This window comes from Palaemon carinicauda, chromosome 22 (genome assembly GCF_036898095.1).
Source record: "Palaemon carinicauda isolate YSFRI2023 chromosome 22, ASM3689809v2, whole genome shotgun sequence".
NCBI lineage: Eukaryota > Metazoa > Arthropoda > Malacostraca > Decapoda > Palaemonidae > Palaemon > Palaemon carinicauda.
In genome coordinates, this window is record NC_090746.1 from 51689662 (window position 1) to 51702655 (window position 12994).

The window sequence follows — 12994 nt, forward strand, 5'->3', positions numbered from 1 at the left end:
GGTACTTGCACTGCCTTGGGTTAGAGTTCTCTTGCTTGAGGGTATACTCGGGCACACTATTCTATCTTGTTGTGGCCTGATTGGTAACGTCTCTGCCTGGTGTTTGCCAGACGGTGGTTCGAGTCCCGCTGAGACTCGTTCGTTCCTTTTGTGTCTGCAACCTTTCCATCCTTGTGAGCTAAGGATGGGAGGTTTTGGGGGAGTTCATAGGTTTATCTGCTGAGTCATCAGCAGCCATTGCCTGGCCCTTCCTGGTCCTAGCTTGAGTGGAGAGGGGGCTTGGGCGCTGATCATATGTATATATGGTCAGTCTCTAGGACTTTGCCCTGTTTGCTATGGCAATGTCACTGTCCCTTGCCTCTGCTATTCATAAGCGGCCTTTAAAACTCTTGTTGTGTTAAAATTTTTATAGTCTATATAGGCGATATTTATTTTGATGTTGTTAGTGTTCTTAGAATATTTTATTTTTCCTTGTTTCCTTTCCTCACTGGGCTATTTTCCGTGTTGGAGCCCTTGGGCTTATAGCATCCTGCTTTTCCAACCAAGGCTGCAGCTTAATAGTAATAATAATAATAATAATAATAATAATAATGTGTGTGAGTGTGAGTGTATATGTGTGTATGTATCTGTATACAGCGTATGTATATTATTTTAGAACATATTAGACTTTGACCCATGGCTCCATAAAGTTGTAAAAAGAAATCATATTTACATTAATTAAAAAACATTTACCCACAGTCTTAATGCCTATATTTAAAGTTTTTTGGTTGTTTTTTCTTTTTGTAAATTTCAATAATATTAAAAAAAATCATATTGAAAATAGTTTAAAGTGGTTAATAATTTGGCGTTTGCAAATGATTTACATGTCTTTCTCTCGTGTGCTAAAACTAATCTCTAATAAGGTGCCAATAGAACAGGGATACCAGGTATTTATTAAGCATAAAGTATCCAAACGCATACTCTCTCTCTCTCTCTCTCTCTCTCTCTCTCTCTCTCTCTCTCTCTCTCTCTCTCTCTCTCTCTCTCTCTCTCTCTCTCTCTCTCTCTCTCAAACTTGCTTGTGGGACGTGTTACTGAAAATATCAATGGTAGTTTTAGATATACGTAGAACAAAGTCTGTAAGAAGAGCATCACATACGGAGTTGTTGAGTGTGATAGATATTGCACAGTAATAAAATTGAAACTAAAAAAGCATTGCTAGGAAATTTGTGAAAACCTTGGAACACCAGTGTTTCTAGTGTGGGGAAAGTATATGTCTCATTTAATAGATTCAGGAACAAAGAATGAAATGGTTTGATCATGTCATGAAAAGAGAAGATGAACACGTATGTAAAAGGGTTATAAACATGGAGGAGAACGCAGAATGAGGGGAAGTGAAGGCCAAAGTTCAGTTGAAAGATAAATCACTGAATGGCATGAAGGAAAAGGGTCTAAGAGAATAAGATGTACAGGAGAGAGGTAGATGGAGAAGGTTGACTATAAACAGCGAAACCATATAGAAATTGGAAAAGCTGAGGCAAAGATGATTTAAAATATATTCCTGGCGTCATCCGTCATCTTGTGTACCTTTCTTCGCGTTGACCAGTTTAGCTTATATGAGTATCCAATTTACATTGATACTTCTATTACAATATTACATCCAATACAGCTCTTATGACGATCTTCCTCAATCAATTCAGTTGCTGCACGAACGTTTTGCCTTTTCAAGTATTGTTACTGATATCATCTACAGTCCCATCAAACTTGACACTCTCCTCGTCTGTAGCCTTTTGATCCCTTAGAGCCTTATCGTGTTAGCACCGTCATATTAATTGTCGTAAACCGATGTAACAGATAAAATCATTATTAGAATGCACATCCGATCAAGACAAAGGCCTGGGAACCAATTAGTTCAAAGAACAGCCGCGAGGTGGATTAGTATGGACAGTTGGTCATTTCGTCTCTGAGAGCGACACTGCCACCAGACTCCAGAGTAGCCAATAGCCGTGCTGGGAGAGAAAACTTTGAATATGCACGATCTGAAAACTACCGCTTGGAAGGCAAGTTGAATATTCAGGTATCAAGCTGAAAGCGGAGGCGCTTTGCTTTCAAAGTTTGGATGAACGTACGAAGAAAGCTAATGCGTAGGTGAAATTGGAATTCGAGCGAAAGGGGGATTAATGGAATGACACACGCGTCTCTTCTTACTGACGATAATGCTAACATATCGAAATGGCGTGATCATTTGCACCGTGAAATTAGCACTTTCACCAATTAGCTAATGGAGAACCATTTATATTATAAGTACTCATAAGTTGGTCCCGGAAACATTCCCTGTTGGATATAAATGCGTCTGACATTACTGACAGGGATTTTCATACACATCTTTAGAAATCTTTATCTTTTAAATCGGGAAAATTACGTAACACAATCTGCTTGGCAATGGAAACGCACTGACACAACTTCGAGTAGTTTATTTATTTCTTTATTTCCTTTCCTGACTGGGCTATGTTTCCCTTTTTGAGCCCTTAGGCTTATAACATCTTTTCCAAATAGGGTTGTAACTCAGAAGATAATAATAATAATAATAATAATAATAATAATAATAATAATAATAATTAGATGTATGTGTAACATTTAGCAACAGCTTTCACGGGTAATTTAATTTCATTATCTGAAAACCCATTGCAATGGATCTAGACGAACAGTAATGACTAATGGGCTAAGCACCAGTTACACAATTCACTGATTAATTCAACACACTGAGTATATACAGGGAAAACGGATTGTCATGCCGACGGGAGTAAATCGTTTTCCTCTGCTTTGGATATATCTTGGGATTTTAGGTGATGAGAATAGACTGGTTTCCGATGAACCAAAAAATCCATTGCGTATATGTATATGTAATTATATGAATATGTATATATATATATATATATATATATATATATATATATATATATATATATATATATATATATATATATATATATGGATGTATATGTATATATACACACCATCTATATATATTGTTATAAATATTTTGATCAGCTACGTAATATCACTTTAAAGATTAAATTCTGCCTTTAATTCATTGATTATATTTGAAGTTTATTCTTTGCAATTTCCTTGCTAAGAATAATTAAATGAAATAAGCAATGATTTTAGATAATCTGGAAAACTTTAGAAAACATCAATTAAATGAACCAGGATTTTGAAGAAATAAAATCTCTCTCTCTCTCTCTCTCTCTCTCTCTCTCTCTCTCTCTCTCTCTCTCTCTCTCTCTCTCTCTCTCTAGCTGACTGCCGCGAATCGCAGCTAGGGTGGAGAGAGATGAACGGATAACACAAACGTGAGTAGACCATAACTTTTATTATTATCATTATTATTATTATTATTATTATTATTATTATTATTATTATTATTATTATTATAATAATAGCTGAGATATAACCATAAACGAAAAAGCAAGATGCTAAGTAGTCTCTTCTACACTGTCCATTTTGATAATATTTTGCATTTATGCATCACGTAGTCCTTTGAGTTATATTGAAACATATATTGACATAATTTATTTGTGGAATTTTTAAAGAAGAGAATGTTTGACCTACCAGCTCTCCACACACACACACATGTATATATATATATATATATATATATATATATATATATATATATATATATATATATATGTATGTATATATATTGATATATATTAATGTATATATGCACGTGTTTATATATGTGTGCATGTTGATGTATACTTATGTATGTGCACACGTTTATATATATATATATATATATATATATATATATATATATATATATATATATATATATACATATATATATATATACATATGTATAAATATGTACAGTATATATGTATATATATGTGTGTGTGTGTGTGTTTATGTATGTATGTATGCATGAATACTATATATATATATATATATATATATATATATATATATATATATATATATGTATGTTTGGCCATGAGTCATTGTATGACAAAGAAACAATCTCCAACAGATTTTGTAGATTTGAGAACATAGCCTCCAGAAGGATATTGGGAGTTAAATGGCAGGACAACATTAGAAAAGAAACTATAAGAGAGATTACTCGAGTGCCATATGTGGATGAGATTATGGTGAGGGGTAGATGAAGATAGTCCATGGGCCAAAAAGTGAAACCCCCCCCCCCCCCCCCCGGGAATTTTCACGAACCCCCCCCCCCCCCCCAGTTTTCTTCCTTAGGGTGTCCTTTATGCATGTCCGTGTGTTTCCAAACACATAAATGTGGCAAAAAGGCAAAATTATCACTTTTTGTACAAACCGCACGCCAAATTTTCCCATTTTCAGCCGCACTGACTTTGTGTCGCTTTATTGGCTCTAACTTCCTTAATATCCAAACTAAGTGAACGTTTTTGGTACCAACATAATGCTAAGACCAAGAGCTTACACAATGATATATAATTATGTCCATGATTAATGATTATTACGTATTCCAGGGCCATTATTGTACCCCCTACCCTTAATTTTTGTTCGAAAATGGGCACGTGTAACTAGTTGCTACTGATATTGATGATATTGTTGAGGCATTTGGTTACATTTCTGTATTTGATTTTGTACATAATCTTATTTAGAATATTGTATATCAGTTTCGTTCACTAATTTCCCAAAATATGTGAATTAAGTGACAATAATCAATTGATTGTATAATGGCCACATATTATCAGCAATACCCACTTTTCTCCGTAACTTTTGTAAATTGTTACATAACTGCACCATTTTGGTGTCAATAGATAAAAATATATACTCCAGCTTTCTGAAATTGGTTCTGTGCATAAATTATGATGCATTTGCATTTCAGGCAAAGGATCCAATATCAACTGGTGATAATTAGTCACCATGGCAGAACGTCCAGTTAGTTTACTGAAAACGAAAAGTCAGAGGAAAAAAATATCTGCAGAGTATACCAAAAGGACTTACATTATACATTTTTCTGAACAGAAAACTGACAAAATTGTTCGAAAACTGACTGATGTGAGCTTTGAAAAGATCAAGGAATCAGTGCAGCTCCGCAAAGCTAGTGCTGATGCTAATGTGAGGATGGATGAAATCTATGAAGAAGTTCCAGAGACGCTAAATGCAAATACCCATGGAATACACAGGAAGTGAGATCAAAAGTTTATAAATGTTGGTCATATCAAAAGTAGAAAACGACAACATCCAGTTGGAGATGACGAAGGGCCTTCAACTTCAAATCGAAAGCAAGTATCATCCTTATCAATTTTATTTCCTTCAGAGAGGTGTCAGAGAGTTTCCAACAAAGTGTGTTACAGAAACTGCGGCTGAGTCAATACTAAAGGCTACAAAGCATTAAATGACTACACATTACTTGGAAAGATTGAAGGCTATGACTTGCAAGCACGAGAGGCACATTATCATAATTCTTGTTGCAGAGATTACACTCGTAAGCAGGAGTGAAATGTTAATAAAGAGCCGGATCAGAGTGCTGTTGAACATTTAGCTGCCCATAGCGAAGCATTCTCCTACATCTGTGATTATGTTGAAGAACATAATTATAATCAAGGGGTGCAACGTAGAACGTGTGACAATGTTGAAAGAGAAATATTTGCTATATTTACAAGAACATCATCCATCAACTTACAATCCAAACTACAAAACCTATAAACTCAAGAATAAGTTGGAGAAACATTTTAATCACAAGGTTAAATTCTGGGCACATAAATACCGAAGTGAACTTATATATTCTGATCTCTTACCAGTTGGACAAGCAGTAGAGGCAGCATTTGAGATGGCCGCCTCTGAGGAAAGGTTTCTCCAGGAAGCAGCTATGATGCTCAGGCGACAACTGATGGATGCCAAAAGGAATGCAGCCGTACTGCCATGGCCACCTACAGCAGCGCAGTTGATGTCCATAGAGAACAAACCACCACCAATCCTGATTAACTTTTTGTCGCAGCTTGCATATCCTCAGATGCAACAACCAAGCATATGTTTGGAATAAGTCCAGTGTGCCATATCCAGATATACCAAATCTAGTAGGCAAAGGCTGGAAACTTGATGACTCAGGACAGCTGTAGACTGACTGGGTCAAAGGTGATATACTGCCACAGGAGGGACAGAGGAGGAAGCATCTCTTATCTTGGCACATATATTCCTACAGTTACGAATTTTGCTTCTCCTACATATTTCTTCACAGGTGCATCCTCCACAGACAGTGCAAGTGACAAACGATCAGGACTACCAAAACATCGAATTGGCTAGTGACCATCGTAACATACCACCCAGAAGATCTCAAAGAGACAAGGGCCCAACAACCTGAAATCGTTTTGAAATTGATTTTAATCTGTTTTACCTATATGGCTATGTATTTGAATTGTTTATGTATTTCTGTTTTTCCTTATATCAGTACCTGACTTGTAATTTTATAAACATTTTAGTGACCAAGTCCACAGATGATGGACGAAAGCTCTAAACGTTTTTTTGTAATATCTACAAATATACTCCAAGTTTTCAAACACGTCTTACATCATTGTGGAACCTTTTCAAGATATATATATATATATATATATACGTATATATATATATATATATATATATATATACGTATATATATATATATATATATATATATGTGTGTGTGTGTGTGTGTGTGTGCGTGTGTGTATATATAAATATATGTTCTATATAGTAAAGAACAAATATCTAGCTCTATATATATATATATATATATATATATATATATATATATATATATATATATATATATATAGTTTATACGTACACTAGTGGTTATATTTACAATTTTTTTTCCGGTCACGGACAGCGTCATTGCCAGACATATAATTAATCGGTCTCTCCCCAACCCTCGGCTATGGGGGGGGGGGGGGGGGGGGGTCATACCCTGATGAGAATGGACATCGCCAGAGGTACACCCTGAACAATCTCCCACAAATTGCCGAAACTTGAAGGTTGTATTTAGGAAAGGGGGAGTGGAAAGGGTTGAATATGTATGTGCGTCATTTTTGACGGGTCGCGTAGAATACTATTACATACTTGTAAAGAGGCGCCTGGAAGAATTGATTATCTAATAGAGATTAAATGCCCTATCTTCCTTCCTAATTCGCTTGGCCTATATGCCATCCTCGTTTTATTAATCCCATCCATAGAGATAAGAAGCCGTTATATTCTTCCTATACACACAAAGTTATAGCGCTCTTGGGAGTGATAAGGGTCTATGATCTCGTGAGTCATTTGGTTCATTAATTGGTTCCCTGTATGTGAATTGGGTCTAGGTTTATCAAGCTTGTTTGACTTGCTTGAAACTGAGCGAATGATTAAAAATGAGATTATCAATTAATTATCACTTTCTCTTTTCTTATAAAAAAAAATGGAGTTTTTAATTAACAATATTACTCTGCCTTTTTCAAATTGACTATTATTATTATTATTATTATTATTATTATTATCATTATTATTGCAATCTAGGCTATAACCCTAGTTGGAAAAGCAAGAACTCCGACAGGAAAAAATATCCACGTACAGTATATATATATATATATATATATATATATATATATATATATATATATATATATATATATATATATACGACGATAACGTTCTCGCTCTAACAGGGAAAAAAGATGAAAAAGTAATTCTTTCCCTTACCTGACGCTTAGAGAAAATATTCAATGCATGAACATATGTATATATACACTGTATATATATATATATATATATATATATATATATATATATATATATATATATATATATATATATATATATATTCTTTCTAGCTTTCATGTTCATGCATTGAATATTTTCTCTAAGCATCAGGTAAGGGAAAGAATTACTTTCTCATCTCTTTTCACTGATAGAGCGAGAACGTAATCGTCGTTTTATAAGATTTACGTAAGAAAAAAAATTAAAAAAAAATCAGCGAAACAATGTTCATGTATGTAAGAAGATAACGATATGTGTCCACATTACAAATAGGAGGTATTCGAATCTGCTGTTAAAAAAATCTCTCTTTTATTTATATGAACCTTTTATGTATGTGCATCACTATAACTTCATTTTTTCCATTGTTTCATAGTATTTTCCTATCGCATGATGAAAACGACACATATGAAATCATGGTTTCGACTCGTCTTATAATGATCATATGATAGAAAGAGTCGTTCAGAATACATATCGGGAAATTATAGCAATTGCAGACATCAACCGACCTGATTCGTGATAGGTATATAATGACCTTTTCTAAATTCACTTAAGGAAATCTAAATCTCCTTTGATGTTGCGAACTACTCTCTCTCTCTCTCTCTCTCTCTCTCTCTCTCTCTCTCTCTCTCTCTCTCTCTCTCTCTCTCAAAGAACCCGCACACAGACACACACACAGACTCGGAATTCCCACCGCCCCAGGTCATTACGAGTCGCGCCTCCCTTTCTAATAACAAAACGATCATCGTCAATCACTTCAATTTGTATGGGGGAACCGAAAGTGATTGTTAGTCGTCGGTCAAGCATGAATATGTTGTGATTTCACTCATGGCCAACCCATCTGATGTGCCTAACCCATGTGAAATCGCACCCAAACACAGATGATCATTCACTTGAGATCATATTTACAAGATAACAATAATCCTCATATAGATGAGGTCATTCGATATGCTTGAATCCTGGTCATTCATCTAAAAAATCTATAACATTAGTGCCTCCGCCATATGCCTTGTGTGACTGTCTCTGCTTTTGAATATATTTGAAAATACAATATCATGAATAAAATCTACGTTAACTATCAGTATCCTTTGTTCGCGTTTTTATATTTCATCTGCTTTATTAAATATCTCCCATCTGTATTTTAACTCTGCGTAACCTAAAACTTAGCTAGATGATAACCATATTTATTTTCCTATACATATAGATTGGCATAAATGATCATTGTCAGAGCATATTTTCTCAAAACCAGACCATGACCACTAGTCCAAATTAATCCATATTTCCCTAAAATTAAATCTGTAACAGTAAAAAAAAACTGCCGGTGTACATTTATATATTCTCTCCATACCTTCAATGTAAACAATCCTCCACTCCCTTACCCAAAACTCGGAAAATAATAACATATTTGATTCTTTTCCTTCTATTTTGTATATATTTGTATTCATATACAGATCTTATAACACGTTTTCATGAGTATGTGAGTGTTTTAGTATTCGGTCGTGCAATCAAGATTTCGAAGAATCCTAGTGTTGATGGTATAGCGTGAGGACGTCTAGTCTGAAGTCATTCCCGCCATTCCTAGGTAGCAACAGAAATACAATAAACCACAAACAAACCGGAAACAGGATCTTTAAGCACTTTTTTCCGTCCTATTCTCTGCCTTATTTTAAAGTGGTTTGCTGATAAAAGACCTTTCTTTTTTTTATTTCTCTCGCTCTCTCCCTTTTTCGTCACTTCCCTAGATGTTGCAGTACAGAAAAGAGATTCCTTTATTATTTCCTATTGAGTCATTGTTGTTGAATTCTTTATCCCTCTTATTTACTGGACAGTTTTGCTGTGAGCTTATCCACAAAAGGGATCTAGTTCCTGCTTCCCTCCCTCTCTCTCTCTCTCTCTCTCTCTCTCTCTCTCTCTCTCTCTCTCTCACGGTTCTCAAAGGCGCGATTCTACGCTCAGAGACTTACACACACTCTCTCTCTCTCTCTCTCTCTCTCTCTCTCTCTCTCTCTCTCTCTCTCTCTCTCTCTCTCTCTCTCTCTCTCAAAGGGACAACTACGCTTCCAGACTTACACATTCTCTCTCTCTCTCTCTCTCTCTCTCTCTCTCTCTCTCTCTCTCTCTCTCTCTCTCAAAGGGACAACTAGGCTCCCAGACTTACACATTCTCTCTCTCTCTCTCTCAAAGAGACAACTACGCTTCCAGACTTACACATTCTCTCTCTCTCTCTCTCTCTCTCTCTCTCTCTCTCTCTCTCTCTCTCTCTCTCTCTCTCTCATATTCTGATTTATTCTCTTACTCGAAACTAGTCTTTCAAAACCTGTCATTTCCAACGTCACTTTACATATAGATAAGCGTCCTCTTATCTGACATTTCAAACGTCAATTCGTTGAAAAATAGAAGAATCCAGAATATTTTCCTGACGTACGTCATCTATTCCTCTCTTTTCCACTATGTGTGTGTTTGTGTGTGTGTGTGACCTTTCAAAGCGCTGTATTTTTGTCTTCCCTTTGAGGTTCCCCCCAGTCGCTATCTCTGACCTTAAGCTTCTCCTGTCTTCACGGACTTAAATCAGTCCTTTCCAGACCGTCTTTTCCACCCTTGGCCAATCGGTCACCCATAAATACCTGGACGAATAAAGGGTCGGGAGTCAAGAAGCCCCGCCACAAATGGATCTCGGCTTCTCTATAAATACTTTGTACAGTAGATTCACATAAACGTCGGGACTTTTCTGTTTGCTTCCTATAAGAGGAGGGTTACCGAACCGGTTCGTATGAACAGTAACGGTTGAACATTTGGATTTGCCTTTTAATCTAGCTTACTTCCGGCTCGTACGTGATATGAGAAAGTGTACATGACAGTGGTAGAATATATTTTGGAAAAATTAAAACTTGCTGCTATATTGTATTGTTTAAGGTTAAACATGTTTCATTTGCATTTTAGCGATTTTTTTCCCTTCAGTAGATAGCTAAACAAGGGAAATGAGAGCAGCAGCTGACTGTCAGTATTAAAGTATTTAATGAGGATCTGTGATCTACTTTATTCATGTCCACTAGGTAACGTTGGTTATGTGGCTGTCAAGTTTGGAAGTCATTTTGCAGTAGTCATATTGTTTTATTCAATTTCAAATATTTTAGACAACCTTAATTAAGGTTTTCCTTTTTTAAGCCCTAGGATATTGTATTTTTATATATTATATGTCTAAGTAGAGAAAGATCATCAAACTGTACGGTGGTTTACTGTGGAGGCCTCGAAACCTAATCGTATTCGAATAACAAGAAAACTGGAAAACAGGTTGTAAGAAATAAGATTATACACGAAGTGTGTTCATGTTTATACATTTATAATGCATAGGCAATAAGTGTAGCTTGTAAGCGTGTACGTACATGGCATTAAAACATGGACATTTAAAAAAAATCAATGTCATTTACTGTAAATGGCCACCGCTGTTTAAAGGCTTTGTCAATGCTTAGACCTTTCTTCCAAAAATCAGTTTAGTCAATTGGGTTTTGTGTTTTATTTCGAACCCAGTACAACCCTTTGGAATATAGACTGAAAATAGGATTCACAAGTTTCTTCGAGGTTCATTTCTAGAAGCAGAATTGTACAGAACTCCATTAGTTGTAGAGGCTCTTGGATTTATTGCACTGTAGGGAAATGTCACGGCATTATATTCTTTGCAAATTTCAAGAGATATAATTATGTCAGACGATAAAGGATACAGGGAACATATGTTTATCTACGCAAACATGTCCTCCCTGTATCCTTTATTATCTTATATAGCCAAAATATTTCACCATAGTATAGTCGTTGTAACAATAAATTGGTGGAATTGTGTTTTTCTTGACTCTGTCAAGACCTTTTTCACACATTTTTTTCCTTGCTTTGAAATGCATGAAGATTAAATTCCAGTATATTTCCTTTGTTATATTTAATCATATGAACTGTTATTTTATGGATATTAAACATTTTCGATGGATGCCAGGCATTTAAGTAGGTCTGGCATGACTGAACAAGGTTTTATTTGATCCTTTATGTATCGATATTTTAACGTTTTGCAATTCAAGTAATCTTTTTGTACCATAGAGTTGATATCGGCTTTAATCAACGTTTTTATTACGTCCGCGCATTTACCTTTTAGTTCAAAAGGGTACTAAAATGGCCATAGTGTGAACATGGATTAAGCAGCGTAAGTAAACTATTCTCGTGGGAAACCCCCCTTCCCTGTTAATTACCTGTCCTGGTGGATGCATCCTGAAGATTAAATTCCCCCTAACAAAGTTGATTACAACTAGTAGAAGCTTGCAGACATACACATCACCACTGTCCAATTGGAGATTGAAGTCTTATGAAAATATACTTTAGCAATCCAGCATTGAAGTGTAATGTATATATTTTTAACTATCTATGACAAACATGGTTTTTTACATTTTTAAAGTATAGTAATTCTAAAGTAGGTTATTGAATGTAGTTTGTTTATTTCCTTATTTCCTTTCCTCACTTAGATATTTTTCCCTTTTGGAGTCCTTGGACTTATAGCATCCTGCTTTTCCAACTAGGGCTGTAGCTTAGCTAATAATAATAATAATAATAATAATAATAATAATAATAATAATAATAATAATAATAATAATAATGATAATAATAATAATTGCAGGTTGAAGTCTTATGCAAATACTCTTTAACAAACCAGCACTTACACTTATCCAGCATTGAAGTGTAACATCAATTTGACTGTATGAGAAACATGGGTATTGATATTTTTAAAGTAAATTAAATCGCCAGTACTGCATGTGCTGATGTGCTGAACAAAGGGAGAAAAACTTAGCACTCCCCTAGACAAGTACGAACAACACACATACGTCAAGACACTTACTTTGGTAACCACCTGACACATTTTAGAAAATTTCTATTTATCACAGATTTTTATCTCAATTTATTTATTTTTTATCCACTATATTTACTATATATTTTGTTTTGTTTATTTATTTACTTCAATGTAAATATTTGCTCTTCCCAAATTTAATCGGGCCAGTACTGTAAGAGTCGAGTTTGACTCACTGGGCTGGTTAATCTCCAATCTTTTATTAATTGGTGGAATGCTCCAGTACAGTAGTTTGGAAAGCGGTCGTTTTGTCACCGTAGAGTTTCTTTTGTTGTACAGTAAGTTCAGGGGTTATTATTATTATTATTACTTGCTAAGTTACAACACTACTTGGAAAAGTAGGATACTATAAGCCCAGGGGCTCCAACAGGGAAA

The 12994-nt window shown here is 35.1% G+C and overlaps 1 non-coding gene across 1 annotated transcript; it reads left to right on the forward strand.

The window, feature by feature from the left end:
* Positions 1 to 12535: 12535 nt before the first annotated feature.
* LOC137616791 (U6atac minor spliceosomal RNA) lies at positions 12536 to 12637 on the forward strand. The gene has a single exon (XR_011039503.1). It is a non-coding gene; the product is annotated as a U6atac minor spliceosomal RNA (small nuclear RNA).
* Positions 12638 to 12994: the final 357 nt, after the last annotated feature.